The sequence below is a fragment of the Acomys minous genome, assembly GCF_964271855.1.
Source record: "Acomys minous genome assembly, chromosome: 6".
NCBI lineage: Eukaryota > Metazoa > Chordata > Mammalia > Rodentia > Muridae > Acomys > Acomys minous.
In genome coordinates, this window is record NC_140487.1 from 92,370,386 (window position 1) to 92,389,641 (window position 19,256).

At 49.5% G+C, this 19,256-nt stretch overlaps 1 long non-coding RNA gene across 2 annotated transcripts in view; it reads right to left on the bottom strand.

The window, feature by feature from the left end:
• The window catches only part of LOC311599758, a 50,867-nt gene that overhangs the window by 23,300 nt on the left and 8,311 nt on the right, over nt 1–19,256 (bottom strand). For both annotated transcript variants that reach the window (XR_014779995.1, XR_014779996.1), the window contains exon 2: nt 18,756–18,856. This is a non-coding gene — a long non-coding RNA (uncharacterized lncRNA). The remainder of the gene's footprint in view (nt 1–18,755; nt 18,857–19,256) is intronic.

Sequence of the window (19,256 nt, forward strand, 5' to 3'; positions counted from 1 at the left end):
GAACCCAGATCTCGTATAGTCTCAGCTGTAGTCTCAGATGACAAACTGAGCCCTGAAACTAAGTCCTCACTTAGACTGGGTCTTGTTTGCACGCTGAATCTTAACCCTTTTATTGACCGAGTCCTGATTCATCTCACTAAAAGTGAGCCTGATTCTTCCCAACCGTCTCATGCGTAAGTGTCAGTACTGAAGGGCAGGGAGGTACAAATGAGAGCACACACAGCTCCCTGCAGCTCATCATGAGCCTCCAACAGTGTCCGAGTTCACAGGGTTACAGACGTGATTGACACACAGGCCTTGAGTCACTGCCCTGGATGAGAAGCATTATCAACACTGCAGCCCCCAAGCTTTCACATCCCCTAAGTTCTCACAGTTCCTGCCACCCCACCCCACCCCACCCCACCTGGGGTCAGAGTGTCACTGTTCATGTGTCCCCATCTACTGCATGGGTTTCTGGTCTCCCATGGCCCTTCTTCCCCGCCCCACTCCCCCCACTCCCCCACTCCTGGGCACCCATTCTGCATGCTATGTTCTTGCTCAGGATACAGAGCTGTGCAGCCTCGGAGAGTGACAGCTCTCAGCCAAGGCCCGGTTAGATCTTTAATCATTTTCTTTATCAGCATGTTAACTAGAGAGATGGCCTCACAGAAAAACAGCACCCTGTTGGGTGTCACGAGCCCAGTGCCTGCCAGCCATAGAAAGTCTGCCCTGGTGATTTCCCAGCTCTTGACCCCACTGGCATCTGATAGCCCAATGTCTTGTCAGCTGTTCTCCCAATTATGTATCAATAAATGTCACACAATCGAGTCTCGGCTCCCAGGAGAGTGTTTGAAAGTCAGAGATGTTTGCCTAATGCAAGCCAATGTCATGTCAGGAATTAGTTTGACTAATAGGCCTTTAATGAGATCCTTGTGATGTCTGGGCCCCAAGTACAGACTTTCGGACATTTTCCTGCAAAAGATAAACTGTCTGTGTCCCCAGCCACTAGAGCGTGGCCATGTCAGTCTCTCCGCCAGGTAGCTGTTCTAAGCCAGGCCTCACAGAGAAGCAGAGCCTGGATCTGACTCTTACACTAAGCCGCCCGAGAGTCAAGTGCCAGAGACCTCTTATGTCCCGCAGCTTCTTCGCCAGAACAAACAGGGAGGTGTCAGGGTGATGTCACCTGCCCAGGAAGGGGTGCAAAGTCATGGAGGCATATCTTCAACAGCAAGTGAAAATGTCCATTTTGCCACCTAGTTCACCTCTGCAGGGCCAGCTGTGGCAGAGAATAGAGTACAGTCATCACCGGGAGCTGTCTTCCTGGGGGAAGGAACATGGAAGCACAGAGGAAGAGGGAAGTCAGTCTGCCACCCTGACAGGCAGACTGGACTTCACTGGCAATGTGTGTGGACCACCAGGCAGTGGTGGGAGTGGACCCAACCGTGAGCTATGCCTACTCACTTTGTGCCCAAGCCGACTCAGGGGACCCAGATCAGTGTCAGGACAGTGAACTCAGCGCCTGTTTGCCAAGTCATAGAGAAAGTGATGAGAAGGTGAGAAAGATGACTCAGGGTATAAAGGTACCTGTTGACAAACTTGACCCAAATCTGATGCCCAGGAACCACAAGGTGAAAAAAGAGAACAGGTCTCTCCAAGATCTTCTCTGACCTCCATACTCAGGCCAAAGTATGTACACCTCTCTACCCTCATATAAAATTAACATTTTTTAAAAAATGAGTAGAAATGTTTACAAATAAATGACATTGACAATGTCTATTGTATTTTACTAAACTGCAACTGGTCAGTGAAAGATCACGAGTCAAGTCTTTTTGCCAAACATAGTCAGAAGAGTGGGGATCAGAGAAGCTTCCAGATGGGCCTTGTCTCTAACTTTCTCAAACCCAACAAGCTGAGCCTCCTAATTCATGTGCCTGACCCCTCACAGAGTCCAGGTAGCCCCTGTGCTCAGCCCCTCCTGTTCCAAAACCTTCTTACTTACACCACTTGATTCCAAAGGCCAAGACGGTCAAAACCTGAACTCCATGCACTTTGAGTAATTAAAGACTAACAGTGGCCTGCAAGCACGTCAGCCATCTTGCCTCAGCTCTGCAACTGGCTCTTACAATGTATCACTTCTCCTTTGGGTCTTCAGTTTCCCCTGAAGCCAAGAAAGGATGTTGCCTTTAATTATCTTAAGACATCCTAAAGTTGACCATACATTCCTGAAAGGGGCCTTTAAAAGCATTTGATCAACTTCCCTTTAAGAGTAACCCGGGCAGGGGCCTTGTAGGCTTCCATCTACTCCCAGCATGCACTTGGCTTGGTACTCTCAGTTGCAGGCTCGCTCTTCCTTTTGAGAGCTTCCACTATGAATACTGAGTATGTCTCCTGTTGTCCTCTGAGTGCTGACCCTATATCACTCTCCTCAGGCACTGTTGATTAGATGTGTGTTTTATCCTCCCCTCACCCATTCCCAGATGCTCAGCCTCATAGCAAACCAGACACATACATGAGGAAGACATCGTATCTCCTGTTCAGGTTCACTCTTGGAGCATAGAAATCTCCTGTGTTGTGTCCCTGGGGAAAGCCTTGAAAATCCCTTTGTTCAGACTCCTAAGGATTCCACACCAAGGCTAGAGGCCAGGAAGCTTCCCACTTCCTTTCATGAGAAGCCTAAAGGGACTCAGGAGATATCAGAGTCTGTCCCAAGGTCTATGATGGTTCCAGGCTGCTGCTTGCTTGAGCTCCTCCCCTTCAGAGGCTCAGGGCAATACAGCAGGATGCTGGCTGCTCAGGAAAGACTATGAATGATGGACCCTACCCATCCTACCACATAGCCAAGTCTACCATCCAGAAGGACTCTTCCAACCACCCACCTCTACCTAGAAAAATGGTTCTCAACCTTCCTTGAGACCCCTTAATGTAGTTCCTCATGTTGTGGGGACCCCTAACCACAAATTATTTTGTTACTACTTTCATAACTATAATTTTGTTATGGTTATAAATCATAATGTAAATATCTGATATGCAGGATATCTGATATTTGACCCTCTGGGAGTCACAAGCCTAAGCTTTGGAACCACTGGCCTAGAGGAAAGAGACTAGAATGGGGCTATCCCAGGCACACTACCTATCAGTAATGTTCCATTACTAAGCCTCTTCTAGCAGTCGATGAATAGCAGAGAAGAATTTAGGCTCAGCTGGTGCAAAATACAACAACCAAATGGACATCTGGAAATGCAAGCTTCTCAGTGCTACTAAGCCGGAGACTCTAAACTCCAAGGACTCTGAGAAGACTTCATCCAGAATCTCTGCCGCTCTCCGCAGCTCACAGCCACTGGGCATGCTGGAAGATGTCAGAACAGGAAAGAATGTCCCCTACAATGCCAGTGTTTGGTGAGGCCACACGTGTGTCACAAGAGCAGCCTAAAGGAATGGCAGCAGTAGCCAGTGGGCAGATGCTTGAGATAAAGACCAAAGACAGAGGAACCCAGACAACATAAGAGCGGCCCAGGGCTGGTGGCAGCCTCCTTAAGCATCCCCCACCTTTCTGCTTCCTGATCCCCTGGACTCTAGAAAAAGCAGAGACCTGCAGGGCACCTCTCACCAGGTGAGTTTGCTTCTATGACACGCACTGAAAACCCACCTCTCCCTCCCATGTTGGTGCTGCACTCTGCAAAATAGCAGCCTGCAGTAAACAGGTTCCAGAAACACTGTCTTTCACTGGAAGGCCACTCCTGGCAGAGATAAGCAACCATCAAAGGCAGAGAAAGCAGAACACGGAGCATTCTCACAAGAAGCCATCAGTTCTAGGTGTGGTGAGCAGGGTGAGTGACTGAAGAAAAGATGGTGCTGGGATGATATGGTGGAATGCAATGACTGAGGCTCAGGGGTTGGACCCGGCGTGTCTCTGGTCTTTCCACATCCCTCTGTGGCATGGTCTGTGGCATGGAGGCCAAGGTCGCTCACTGCTCATTGTATGGGCCTGGTGCAGGCCAAGCAAGGCCCTCCTGTTCTCTCTGTAGAAGATCTGTGGGATGCCCTTTCCCTGCCCTTGGGTGGCTCAGTGAGGCCCTGGAAGAGTCATGTGGTGGGCTCAAGGTGTAATGTGCAAGCTTAAGTGTCTCTAAAACAACTAGTAAAAACCCTAACTAAATCCAAACCAGATGCCCCAGGGCGCATGGGGCTGGGAGCTGTCAGCACCTCTGCATTTTCACCTGCTCATGTGGGTTGCACCTGTAGGCAGCAAGCATGTGGGAGGGCTTCAGGCTGCCCACCAACTCACGCCCATTGGCCTTCCAGAGAGGGGGTATCAAGGGCCTCAGGGTCAGTCTTGTGAGCCAGTCCCAACTGCTGATTATCTCTACCTCCTCCAGTTCCCAGCATGTCCCCCGGGATTAATTAAGGCTTAAACTGTACTTCCAGACTCGGGGAAGTTGAGCAATTAGCCTCAGCTTCCTACAAGCCACATGAACACTTGGATAGAAACCTCCAAATTCACTGGATTGCTTATTCGTTCAGCAAAGCAGCTATTTATTGGGTTTTAGCATAAGCCAGGCACTGGGCTAGGTATTAGGACAGATGGTAAACACCAGCCCTGGTCCTTGACTTCTTTGAGTTTACAGGAGTGCTTCCCAAGCATCTTAATACTTCAACCCTTTAATACAGTTCCTCATGTTATGGTGCCCCCCACCATAAAATTATTTTGTTGCTACTTTATAATTTTGCTACCGTTATGAACCATAATGTAAATATCTGACATGTGATTTCCCCCAAAGGGGTCCCGACCCACAGGTTGAGAGCCACTAATTTACGGCCTATAGAGAATGACAGATAAGCAAAAACACCATCATTCCCTGTGTGCAAATAAATATGCAATCTGCAGCTTGGGATACTACTTTCAAAGGACATGTCAGGTATGTAAAAGTGCCAGGAAACATACAAAGGGGCTGTGATGAAGGAGCCTTCTCTGAAGACGTGGATGCTGAGGCCCAGATCCTGTGTAGGAGCTCTGGCAAGACATGACAGCTCCAGCTCCATGCAAAAGAATAGCAATTGTCAAGGCACTGGGGCAGAGCGCTTTCCTTTCATTGTGGGCAGAGAGGAGAGAGAAGGGTACAGACATGGATGGAGGCCAGGATGGAGCTCGTGAGGAAACAGCAGGGAGGCCTGAAGGGATACTCAACAGAAGGCTTCACCATAGCTCTGCAGTTGAGCTTTCATAGATCACTCAAGGGGCTGGAGAGATGACTGAGAGGTTAAGAGCACTGGCTGCTCTTCCAACAGCCCTGAGTTCAATTCCCAGCAACCACATGGTGGCTCACGAAGATCACTCCAATGACAGCATGGATGAATCTGCCTCACTTCTGCCCACCAAAAGATCCACCAGCATGTGGCCAATGAAACCTCGGGATCCAGGAGATGAACAGGCCCCTCTCCGGTTCCGAGATGTCCTCAATCACTATAACATAGCCAGCGTCCACCCACTGTCCACCACTTTGGTCCTTCCGGTCTTGAGGACAACAGCATGGAACAGATATGTTTGGTTCACTGGCCCAGCTAAGGAAAATCAGGCCAGGGAGCTGACTCAACTTCATATTCACACATTAGCAGGACTCAGCTCCCATCTTGACCCATGGTCAGACCAGATCATTCCCAAGAATGGATGAACCCAGCCCTGCAGGGATGGCCAGCTTGTAAAGATGAAGATGAAGTGATAAAGGGAGACTTCAGAGTCAAGTCATCATGCCAAAGGTCGGAGGTGTGGGACTCAGGGGACCAAACTCACTCAGTCATTAGAAGGGCTAGGGGTAAACTGGAATAAAGCACGGTGGCATATCGGGGGACAGGCTGACAGCTGTGCAAATGCCAGTGGTGATGGTTGTCCCTTGCTCACCCCAGCCCACCCTGGAGACTTCACCCTCAAAGCATGCCTGCTTACTTTTCTCCAGATCTTGTCAGCTGAGAGTCAAGGTTGGTGCTCCACTCATATCTGATGATCACTAGGGTGGATCCCCAGCCCTCCATACCTCCTGGAGATCCATGGTCCAGAAAGGTCCTCGGTCCTCTGATGAGATCTCTACAGTGCACTCTGGCCCCAGCTCCTCTCGTGCTCAGTTCTGCTTCCCCAAGCTGCGCCCCCCCCACCGCCTTGCTTCTAGGTGAACTCCTACCTCCCCAAAGCTCAGTGCTCTGCTACTGCCCTGTTCTCCAGAGCTCAGAGCTGCCAGTCACCAGCAAGAGCCTCCTGGTCCTCGGGAACTTGTCTCGTCTTGCAGTTCATACAAGCCAGGCTTCCTCTTGCTTCTTCAGGGGATGTGAGCTGCTGAGTGAGGCTGTGGCTCCCTTGTCTCCTTTACCCAGAGGCCAGTAAATAACCTAGACCTCTCCTCCTCCTTTCTGGGAAGAGAGCCCAGGAAGGGACTAGGAGCATGAAAAATTAATTTAGAGCTTAAGTGGTGCCTGTTTCAAAATCCTCTAGTGTCTAGCAGAGCAAATTCCTCCTCAACTGGCCCCTCCTAAGACTGCAGTGATACTCCTGTGACAATCCAGAAGACTGATCTAAGGCCATTCCTGCCTTGTCCTGAGATGCCCACACTTCCAAAGCCCTTTCCACTCTTTCTCTTTCCCTCCTAGCCAGTGACCACTGCATTAGGTGACTGTGGTTTGAGCCATGGCCCAGGTGTGACGGGGCCATTCCAAGCCTCAAGTACAAGACGAGCCTCCTGCTCCCAGGACGGGCCTGCAGAAAATGTCTCCATTGCCGTGTGTTTTTCTGAATAAATCCACTTTCTCCACACAAAAAAAAAAACCTAGAGCTAATCTCTCTCTTCGGAGAAGGCTTTCCTCCCCAGCCTCTGCTGAGCTTGAGGATGAGGTGGCCTCCCACCCCTTGCATCCCCTCATAGTGTGCTGTGAGGCAGGATGGAGCCACCTCTAAGCCTGGATAAAGGTGAATTCCAACAGTTGAGAGAGGTTATTTTTGGAGCTGACACAAATGGTGAATGAAGCACCCCTAGCCTTCCAGGCAGTCTTTGCTTTGTGCTGCGAGGCCCAAAACTAACATTTTCATAATAATTTTCCAGTATCAAAGTGATAGTTTTGATTCAAGACAGCTGGAGCCTGCAGAACTGTGTGGCAGCCTCTCCCTCCCTCGAGCCAAACATGTGCCGCCTTCTCTATTTTAACACCTTTGATAATCATCAAAAAATGCATGGCCCCAGCACTTTTCACAGCTCCCTGACCAGAAGAGTTGCCCCTGAAAGAAGAGCATTGGGTGTCTGTTTTCCTTCTGTGATGCCCTGAGCCCAGGGCTTCGTCTTCCCAGCCTCCCTCTCTGCATTCCATTAGTGATGTCTGATGAAGGAACTGGCCTTTCTGCTACTATTAAAAATGGGGGAAGCCCAAGAAACACAGAAACCCAATATCATGGAAAACTGATATAATCTTTTCAAAACTGTAAAGATTGCTCACCCTAAGGAACATCTGCACAGAAAAGGAAAAAGGCTTTAAACAAACTGGAACGGGGTCGAGTGGCTTGTAAAGGCAGGAGTGCTGAAGAAATGGCTGGCGTGTCCGTGGCCTGCTGTCACCCTGGAGGAGAAAAGCCATCTTCGAGGAGCCAGTTCCCTCACCGAGAGCTTCTGCCATCTGGAACTCATTGTAGGATGGAATACTGAGGTTTGTAAAAAGAAACCTGGCCTTACGATAATTGTTCCTTAAATCATTAATACAGCCTGAGCAACCAGATGGAGAATGAGTGGACAGTGGGGACAGGCTAGGGACCTGTCAGAGTCCTGGCCCACCCCACTGGCATCTACCTTAGGAGCTGAGGCCACCTTCTCCCAAGTAACAGCCTTGGTACAGACGCCAGATGTGCACCAGCCTGTGCTGCAGCAACTCTGTTATCTGTAAGGACCTCCTCCGGCCCTCGGTGCCTTCTGAACTCTCAGGCCGAGCATGGCCAATGCTTGAGGCCTGGCTTCTAGCACCTTGGGAGATGAAGTGGCAAGAGTGGCCTCTGCCACGCTTGGGAATCTGTCAATGACTGAGAGTCAGACATATGGGCCATACGCAGTCAGGACAGAGCTAATGTGGGTCGGGGTGACACCAGTGTGTTGGACATAGGGTTGGGAGGTGGAAGAGGCTTCAGGAGCTAGTCAGGGTCCTTAGAATAAGAGAGCTGCAGTTCCGATATCTTGTCTGCGAAGCCTGGAATCTGAGCTCCCCGAGGCAGAGCCTTGGCACCTACTTTCTCCTGCTCAGTCCCTGCCAGGGAGAGTCCTCGGAGCTGATCTGTCTCTGCTCCTGGTACACTGGTGAACTAAATGGGGAAATGTGAGCACCAGGGTGTCGAGAAGACATGCACGGGGGTCCCAGCACCTCCGAGGACCGTGTGAGCCCTCAGAACAGCAAGGAGACCCTTCCTCTGGGACCCTGAACACTTCTGGATGGATTCCCTGCCCCAGGGAGCTGGAAGGGATCACCAGGGCCTGTGCACTTGTCTCTGGGGACACCCACGCCTTCTGTTCCTTTGCTGTAGAGACTGTTGAAAGCCTCTCTGCTTCTGACCCTGGCTCTAACCTTAGCCCTTCTCTCTCTAGAATGAGGGCCATGTATCCAGGAACTGCCACACACCTGGTCTCTATTATTATTATTATTATTATTATTATTATTATCATCATCATCATCATCATCATCATCATCATCATCATCATCAAATTTTATTCAGATTTCATCCCGATTGTTATCCCCTCGCTTGTATTTTCCCATTCCCACCCTCCCTCTTCCTCCTTATTTCCCTCTCCTAGAGCTCTGACAGAAGGGGACCTCCTCCCCCACCATATGATCACAGCCTATCAGGTCTCATCCAGACAGCCTGCTTCCCCTTCTTCTGTGTGCCACTTGGCTCTCCCCACCAAGGGAAAGTGATCAAACTGGGGACACCAGTGTTCATGCCAGAGGCATGAGATCTTAACCCTCCTCAGGATGAGACCCCCACATGTACCAAGCAGGTTGGCGTGGGGCCCCTCTTCCCTCCCACATTCAGTCCTTGCTGCCTGAAGCCCTGTCCTGCCAGCTCTTCCTTCTTGAGTTCTCAACCCACTCTCGGTGTCTTTTTACCATACCATACTATAGTCCCGGCTGTCCTATCTTGGGTCTGGTCATGGCGGCTTGTTCTGCACAGACTTCTAGATCCCTGTCAGCCTCTATTCATCCTCTTCACCAGCAACTGAAGTGTTCCCACTGAGAGCTCTTTCCTATTCTCCTCTTGCTACAAGCCTTTGGAGGCCTTGGAGGACATCTGTAGGATAAATAGTCCCCGTTCTGTTTCTGTCACCCATATTGGTTATATATGACTGCAGGAACTGACATCCCACAAACCTTAGCTTCTTACTCACACCACGTGGTCACCACAGGAGCTCTGCTCACCCAGGTTTCAAGCTGTCAGGTGTTTTCAGCTGCTGTGTTATATGGAAATATCACCGCAGAAGGCTTTGCATTGGCAGGTCAGCACGCCAGCTACTCCCTCTCACATCTCTGGGCAGGATTAGTGGTGTAGAGACATCTGGCCACCGGGGCCCAGGAAGAGTGGAACTCTGGCATAAGGGGAGGACCAGAAATGGTGACAGCGCCTCAGCCATGTGTGTCTGGAGGTGCCACCTCTGAGCTTCTTCAGAGGCTGTCCCTTCCTCCCGAAATCTCGACCTCCTTCCTGCTTCATGCACAGAATGTCTCTCATTCTCCCAACGGAATGGCTAAGATCAAAAATTCAAGTGACACTACATGCTGGCGAGGATGTGGAGAAAGAGGAACAGTCCTTCATTGCTGGGGGGAATGCAAACTTGTACAACCACTTTGGAAATCTATCTGGCACATTCTCAGAAAACTGGGAACAGGGTTTCCTTAAGACCCAGCTATTCCACTCCTTGGAATATACCCAGAAAATGCTCTACCACACAACAGGGACATAGGCTCTACCATGTTCATAGCAGCCTTATTCATAATAATCTTAATGTCCCTCAATTGAAGAATGGATAAAGAAACTACTGTACATTTACACTATGGAATACTACTCAGCTAGAAAACAAGGAAATCCCAAAATTTGTGGACAAATGGATGGAACTAGAAATGATCACACTGAGTTAGTTTACCCAGAAGCAGAAAGACTCACATGGTATATACTCACTTATAATTGGACACTAACCCAAAAGGCATGTCCCATGAAAGTCTTCAGTTACCAGGAGTTTGGGATAGATGTGAGGACATCACACTGAGACTCTTGGTAAGAGAAATATAGAAAATGGGGAAATAGAAGGATCCAGAGGATCTTAGAAACCTACAAGAGAACATCATAATGGGTGGATCAGGGCCTTGGGGGGGGGGGCAGTCTGTTCAAACTATTGTACTAACCAAGGACATTACAAGCAGTAAACATCGAACCCTTACTCGGATCTAGCCAATGGACAGGACATTCTCCACAGTTGGGTGGAGTGGAAGGACTAACTCTGACATGAACTCTGGTACCCCATATTTGATGACCTCCCCTTGGTGGGGAGCCCTGGTGCCACTCAAAGAAAGAATAAGCAGGCTACCAAGATGAGACTTGATAGCCTATGACCATATAGTGAGGGAGGAGGTCTCCCTCGGTCATAGACCTAGGGGAAGGGAATAGGGTGAAAGCAGGAGGGAGAGATGAATGGGAGGATACAAGTGATGGGATAACAATTGAGTTATAATCTAAATAAATTAATTTTTTTAAAAAAAAAAGGATGTCTCTCATCCTCAGTTAGGACAGCAGGTGTCCCGAGAAGCTGGCTCTGAATGCACTCTAGCAGGAACCCTTTCTACTCTCACCCTTACCAGAGTTGTCTGGTTAATGTCTGCTTCTTCTTGGACTGTGTGTTGGGCAAGAATAGGCACCTGATTATTCTACCCCTCTACCATCCAGGGTATCTGAGCAAATACTGGTGCAGAAGAATGGTAGGGACTTGGATGGATGAACAGACAGATTTGTGAGTGAAAGCTACAATAAGATCCCCATGGCAGGGCCATAGAGAGTGGCAAAAGGCCCAGAGACCTCAGGAATGAAGCCCCCAGTCCATGCGGAGTGAGCAGCAGAAGGTAAGTGTGGGCTGGGGAAGTGGAGGGTGAGAGGAATGGAGCCTTTGAAGAACCACGTGTCCTGTGGAGAAAGACAGCCTAATCTTAACCCCAATAGTCCAGAGCTTCCCAATGGGGTCAGGGTACACGTGGATTTCACAGGTAACAACAGAGTTCCTGTGCATAGCCAGAACCAGCACTGCACCTGCCTTTCCCAGCCCTTCATCCCTCCCCTAGCATCTTCTCTTCTCTCTGGAGGATAAAAGGCACCTAAAGACCCATTGGTACATTTTTCTTTTGGAAGCTAGGTGCTTTCCAAGAGCACACATGGGTCCCACTAGCAACAAGCATGGTACTTAAGCTAACGTTGTGGCCTCTGACTGAGATCCACTGTCCATTCTGTGCCATGAGAGCTCAGATGCCTGGGGTCTGCTGTCTCTCTAACCATGGAGACATCTGTGATCTCCCCAGTCCACTGCCCCACCTGCATCCCTCAGTGGATATAAGGACATAAACACTAAAGTGTCCCAATTTCACTGCCCAAGCATCATCTCAATCTTAGCCAAGGAGTGAAGATGCCAGGCAACTTCCTAGTGTCCCCCTCTAAAGCCTTGAGGGCCAGACAAGACAGTGCCTGTTCAGTGTAAGTGACATCAGAGGCTCAAGCTCAGAAACTGAGGAACAGTGTCCAGGCACTCAGCAGGATTCTGCAGACGATACTCAGAGCCCAAGGGACTGAATCCCACAGTGATGACTGTCATTTCCTCCCTCTTTTTCCAATACCTTCCCCATCCCATCTGTCACCAGATCTTCCTTATGTCACCACGTTTTCCTCTTAAACATCTCAATGTTCATATGTTCATATGAGTTTCAACAGCAGCCCACTCCAAAGGCTGAGCCATCTTGAAAGCACAGCCATACATGGGACATGTCCCTGATACACACCTTCTGCTCTGGAGTCACAATTAGGGTTAGCAAGATTTTTTTTTCCACATCCTGAACTGAAGGAAGCTCCAACTTCAGCTCTTGCTACCTTCCCTCGCAGCCTATTCTCCAGCCACAAATACTTCTGAAAGTGCCCACGTCCCTCCCTTCCCATTCTGTGCATGCTAATCTCTTTACCTAGGACACCCCCTCCTTTGTTAGGTTAGTATAAGCCTCTGAGATGGAGAAGAAGGTAGGCATTGGGAACAGGGCCTGGCCAAAGCGGAGTGTCATGTTGCATGAGTCTTCTCCATTGGTTAGGACCTGCCTTCTCAACTCTGGAGCAAGAATCAACTTTCACTGCAACAGCCCCAGTTGCCAGAGACCACAGTACCCAATGCATAGCAATTGCTCAATAAACTATGGGTAGCTGACTGGCTGACAGTTGGGAAAGGGCCCTGTTGAGCACACATACCTGCTCCTTCAGTTCAAGCTCCCATCTGTGGGTGACAGGGTTCCAGTCAAGCCCAGAACTGTCCTTCCACCCTGCCATAAATCCCAGTGGCCTAACTTTTGTTGAACATCCCCGCAGAGTTCCTCCCACCTAGCAATGGCTGTAATGGAAGAACTGGGTTTTGCCAAGGCAGTGGTGGCCATGGCTCCCTTGAGGCTGTTCTCCCACCCTGCCACACTGGGCAGCCTTTTCTCCTGGCAGTCATTTGCCAAGCAGTTCCAGGTTGACTGGTTCGACTGCAAACTCAAATGCGTTCATTGAATGAGTGAATTCTAGGTTCTGAGCAAAGAACATGGGATCTCTTGTTCAGTCTCCCTGCCCCCACCCCAAATCCCAGAAGATCAGTGCCTGCACGTATACTTCTGCTGTCAGGGGCCTTGTTAACTGTAGTGTTTCCTCCAGGGCTGGTGGCACTAAGTGCTGAGGCCATTGTTAGGCAGCTCTGGCATCTGCTTCCTATGGCCTTCCTCATACCATCTCTGAGGTGTCAACATGCCACAGAGGTCTTGCCAGCCTCTGGTGACTCTGAGGGGTAGATAGGCCTTGCTCCACATCTCACCTGATGTCTCCTTCTCCAGAACATTGAATTCCCACTCTTTCTTTGCAGATTTTTACAGGGAAACTCTTTGTTCTCCATCTCTGAGTTTTTTTTGTTTTTGTTTTTGTCAAGGTTTGTCATTGTCCTGCCCCATATCTCTGACAGGTGACACTGAAATTCTAGTACTATCTTTTTGGAGAAAGTGAAAACCTGAGTACTGAAGCTAGTGATTTGGCTCAAGTCATGCAGGCACCCAGTGGTATGAAACAGTTATCTCAGTGCTACCAATAAACAAATCTCCAAATGGACCAGTCATACATCTAAGCTGAAAGGAATCAAAAATAATGTCAGCTGACTCAAAGGACAAAGAGTAGATGGAAGAACCTTGTGACCGACAATCAGTGAGAGGCTGCCCCTAGATTGGCTAAATTAGTCAGAAAAAGGTCTGGGCCTTGGCTTGGAAGAGATAGTGTCACATGTTCTTGACAAAGGTACATGATGTCTGGACCCAGCATATGCCTTTGCCTATGAGTGGGAAGTAAGGTGAGCTGAAGAGGTAATAGGTTTCCTGTCCTTGGAGGCAACCAAACTACTTACATAGTGCTTGTTCTCTCTCTCTCTCTCTGTGTGTGTGTGTGTGTGTGTGTGTGTGTGTGTGTGTGTGTGTGTAACAGAGAGAGAGACAGACAGACAGACAGACAGACAGAAAGAAAGACAGACAGACAGAGACAGACAGAGACAGAGAGAGAGACAGAGAGACAACAGAGAGAGAGAATGGTGCATATATTCGTGTATGTATGGATGTGGGGAGGGCGCAGGTGTATGCATGCACAGCTCATATGTGGAGGTCAGAAGGCAGCCTTGGGTGCCATTCATCAGTGCTTTCCACCTTTCCTTAGAACAGAATCTCTCTCTGTCCTGCAACGTTGCTGACCCTGCTAGACTGGCTGGCCAGCGAGCCCTGCCTGTCCCCACCTCCCACTTCACAGTCACAAGGACTGCAAGCCCACAACAGTTCAGCCAGCTTGTTCTGTGAGAATATGAACTCAGGTTCGCATGCTCGCAGGGCAAGCTCTTTGTAGACTGAGCCCTCTCCATAACCCTGTCCATATCCTTTTTCTATTGCACACCCACGTGCCCATCCCTGGGCTGTGAACCACCTCAAGAGCAGGGCACCAATTAGTGTCTGTGACAAGTGCCTTGCGAAAGACTTGGCTCAGTGGCTGGATGAAGGATGGAACACACAGGGCTTGGGACATCAGATAGCAAGATGCCTAACCATTCCTTCAGATGGCCTCTAACACCAGCCCTCCACAATCATCAGACACACTTTCCTGTTTTTCCTACACCCAAAGGTGGAACCACCATGGCCATGACACCCATCGGCTCTAAGCCATTGCCTCCTCAAAGCTCATTTGGCTCTCTCTGCTACCTTCCCTCTCACCCCACTATAAGAGGCAGGTGGGTGAGTGGCCTTCAGAGCCTGGAGCAGAAGATAACAATAGATAAGGTCCCCAAAGCCCACAGCCTCTCACTGTGTCCCTGCTACCTTAATGCTCCCTCTTGGCTGAGTGGGTCCCGCTCTCTGAACTGTCTCTCAGCATCACACAGGATGCTCCCTGTCCTGTGGGCTGGTGAGGCTGGTAAAGTGGGAGTATATGCTCTGATGGGGACACAAAGTGAGATGGGCCACCAGGCTTTCCTGTCTTTAGTCTCTATAGTAGAGAGCTGACCTCCACAGAGCAACTATCAGTCCCTACATTTGAAGGAAGCCAGCAAGGAGAGTCTCATTACTCTCTCCCTCTTTGTTAGCCAAGTGCCCCAATGCTGTGCCTTCATTGGAGGGAGTAGTGGGTGACAACAAGATTCCTCATGTCCTACTGATACTCTGCCTCTACCTTGTGGTCCTCAGGGTCTCCTTACCCTTCATGAAGGCCTCTCATTCCGTCATCATGCAGAGTGCATGGGGGTGGGGGGAAGCGAGGCCTTATGGGTAGGTTTCAAAGAGCCTCTGGCTTTATCCCTTTTCCTTCCTCATCCTGGAGAGCCCACCCTGTGCCACCCCCTATTGAGGGGGAAATTATACCAGGTCGTAATGGGGTGGGGGGAGCCGAAGGGAAAGCGTCTCTGCTATTCATCCCAACCGCTGCACGGACCTCTTGAGCATCCATTGTGCTTGCCGGCTGCCTGGGCCTCAATTGTGATCAGGTGGTCTATGTGGTCCCCTCCCCCTGGCCTGGGATAGGAACAGGCAGAGGCAATGGGCTGGCCCGCATAGTTCTCTGTCCATCTTCTTCTCACGGGGCTTTTGTTGAGTAAAATAGCACCCGCCACTTGACCACTTTAAACGGAGGCCAGGCACTTGAACGTGGAAATAGGGGCCCAGGCGCTGGGAGCAGAGGGACAATGGCCACCCTCAATTAGCTCACTGAGGTGCCCCAAATGGACTTGAGGAGGGGCCATGACCATGGCCTGCTCATGCATATTTATCACAAGCTGGGCTTGCGGGTTCCCATGGCAGCAGGAAGGGTGAGGGGCTCCCTGGGCCCTGCAGAAGCTGCAGTTCAGAGCCAATCTGGCCTGAGGTAGATCACCCCAGGTAGATCAAGACACTGCCTTCAGCCTTTGCTTGTCCTTGTGCCTCTACTTGGCCCTGAGGCTCATGGCCAGGATGACTGGAGATTCTAGGCCATCAGGGACAAGGACCCCAACAATGTTCTGGACACCTCTACGAAGGCCAGAGTGGGGAGAGGCATGCTTCTCCCGTCAGGGGATACCCAGGGTGGTAGGCAGTCAGTCACGGGAAATGCATTTATTGGGTGTTGGATATGTGCTAGGGCCCCAGATAAGTGTCCTCTACTGTCTTATCAGAGCAATGACATCAGTTCTGGGTGCCATCTCTGTAAGAAGTTTATGCTCAAGGTGAAGTGGGGTATTTGTTTGTCTAAGATCTAGTGGATAGTACAAGCTATGGGGCTGGGCTCTGACTCAATCCCCACTCAGCACTGGGAATGAGCAGGTTACCGTTGCTTGCGCTAGCACTGTGTAAGCCGAGCTCAGGTTACCTCCTTAGTCATTCCCGATAACACAAAAAAAGCTCAATTTGCCAGGCCTGGAGACTGGGACCAAGAGAGTGCCCTTTCCCAGGTAAGTAGGTAACAAAATGGGACCCAGCTCACCCTTAGTCACTTGTTTCCTTCGTTTTTAAAGCCCCTTTGCTTCCAGACCCTGTCACATTATGAGAAACCTCTGAGGTTACCCGTGCCCTGGACAGCCTGCATCAAAAGCAGCTGCAGCTGAGCCTCCCAGCACCCTCCTAAGAGACTCTGGAGTCCCATCAGGAGCCTCTGCTGATGCTCCGATTCCCCAGCAGCGCTCCAATCTCTGCTTCTTTCTGGAATGGAGTTTTTCTGAAAACGCACACCAGCTCAACGCAGCACAAAAGACCAGGACCACAGAGATGCTCCCAACCCAGAGTGACAGCAAGGTAGCCAGTGTCCCCATCTGGTGCGCTTCCAGCAGGCTGGCCTGCTCCCGATTTCCCTTCTCTCAGCTCACGCTCAGGGCTGAGCAGATGGATCAGATTGGGCTGACTTCAGACCCTCTTGCTCACTGGGGTTGAACTGTGTTGGCTGCAGTGTGCTGTTGGAGGATGAGCTAAGTATTGCTGCAGTGAGTTAATCTGGGCTAGGCTTGGTGGAGGGGAAAGGCGTTGACAAGGAATTCCTTCAGTTCACTCTTCTACTGACTTGATCTTTGGCTATGGGCAAGTCTCAGGCTGGGTAACTTGCCAGGAGCCCTAACTCTGAGAAGGCGGGGTTCCAAGAGTGAAGGGTCCCCATGGACAGAGGAGGAGTCGTTTCCCTTCTGGCCCTCATATGCTATTGACATCGCACAAATGGAAAGTGGACATGGCTTGTTTCTGTCACAGCAAGAAAAAATAAAAGCTTCTGACCCAGGAGCCAACTGCCATGATGTTCCACACACGTCAGCGTAAGTCCTCAGCTCATAAGCACACAAGCCACTTCAGGAAAAGAGCCAGGAACTAATTCAGCTGTGACTGACCATGTCTGATATGACCCCCAACACCAGGGTCTTTCAGCACCTCCGAGAGGGGTTTGTGGGCACTGAGAAGAAATGTGCAGAGCACTTGGCTCCATCCCAGGCGTATAGAGAGACCGTGCATTGGTTACTTTTCTGATGCTATGACAAAACTTCATGGTCAGAGGCAACTTATAGAATGAAGAGTTTATTTGGGCCTATGATCCCAAGGGCATAAGTATCTATCATGGCCAGAAGGCAGAGCAGCAGGAACAGTGGCAGGAGTGGGCAGCTGAGAGCCCACGTCTTCCAAGACTAGCCTGCAGCAGAGAGAGAGCAAATTGACACTTGACAATAAGAACAGAGTAGACTTAGTGTGTCTGGTTTTATATTGGGGGTCTTTAATCCACTTGGACTTTAGTTTTGTACAGGGTGATAAATATGTATCTACTTGCATTTTTTTCTGCATGTGGACATCCAGTTAGACCAGCACCGCTTGTTGAAGATGCTATCTTTTTTCCCCATTGTATGGATTTGGTTTCTTTATCAAAAATTAAGCGTTCATAGGTGTGTGGATCTATTTCTGGGTCTTTGATTCGATTCCATTGATCAACCAGCCTGTTTCTTGCTGGTACCATGCTGTTTTAATTACTGTTGCTCTATAATACAGCTTGAGATCAGGGATGGAGATTCCTCAGGAAGCTCTTTTATTGTACAGGATTGTTTTAGCTATTCTGGGCTTTTTGCTTTTCCATATAAAGTTGATCTTTCAAGGTCTTTATTGTGTAGGTATTTTGATAGGGATTGCATTGAATCTGTAAATTGCTTTTGGTAAGATGGCCAATTTTACTATGTTAATTCTCCTTTACTCCTCCATTTCTGGTGGGAGTGAAAACTTCTGCAACCACTTTGGAAATCAGTCTGGCACTTTCTCAGAAAATTGGGAATAGTGATACCTCAAGACCCAGCAATACCACTCCTGGGCATACACTTGAAAGATGCTCCACCAACGACAGTTGCTCAGCTATGTTCATAGCCGCCTTACTTGTAATAGCCAGAATCTGGAAACAACATAGATGTTCCTCAATCGAAAAATGGATAAAGATACTGTGGTACATTTACACAATGGGATATTATTCAGCTATTAAAGACAAGGAAATCTCGAATTGTGCAGGCAAGTGGATGGAACAAGACAAGATCATCCTGAGTGAGATAATCCAGACCCAGAAAGACACACATGGTATATACTCACTTATAAGTAGATATTAGCCCAGCGTAAATGTTCTCTAAGAGTCTCTACTCAGTGGGGGATTGGGACAGCTGCTGGGACTCTTGCAGCTTCTAGCCTAGCTGCAGATACTATTTCCCCTGAAGCCTTTTGAGCCTGTCCTGTGGACCTCTGCTGTCCACGTTACTACTTTCTCCCAGGTTCCCACTAGAACAGCCCGTCCAACTCTACCTACAGCATCCAACTGCTTTTCTAACCCAAAATTCTAAAGTCTTCCACATCTCCCCCAAAAATCAACATGGCCACATTCTTCATAGCCACTGCCCACCCTCTAGCATCAAGGCTTTGTATTGGTGACTTTTCTGTTGCTGTGATAAAACACCATGGCTAGAAGCAACTCGTGGAAGGAAGAGTTTATTTGGACTTACAATTCCACTGGGATAGGCATCCATCGTCACAGGAAGGCACGGCAGCAAGTGGCAGGCAAGGCAACAGATGAACCAAATTTTTGAGGTCACATCCTCAAAGGCTAGCATGAACCAGAGAGAATGAACTGGAAGTATAGTGAAACTATACAATCTGCCTTCAGCCATGACCTTCCTACAGGAAGACTGCACCACACAAAGTCTCCCCAACAATACCACTATCTGGGAACCAAGTTGGGGGCAGTTTTCATCAACCACGGCGGACTGCCATCAAAGGATGTTCCTACTCTCAGCATGAACCACATCAGCCCTGGCTAGCAGTGACTCCTGACAGCACTGAACAGACGATGCTGAGTGTCCTGTTGCCAGCATCTCCACTCTGAGTGGCTTTGAGCAGACAGAAGGCAGCCCCCCACCCTCACAGGAAAGGCCCTCACTTCATTCACAAAGTTACAGGCTCTCTCTGCTTGGCCTAGTCCTCGCGCAAATGTCAGCACCACTTTT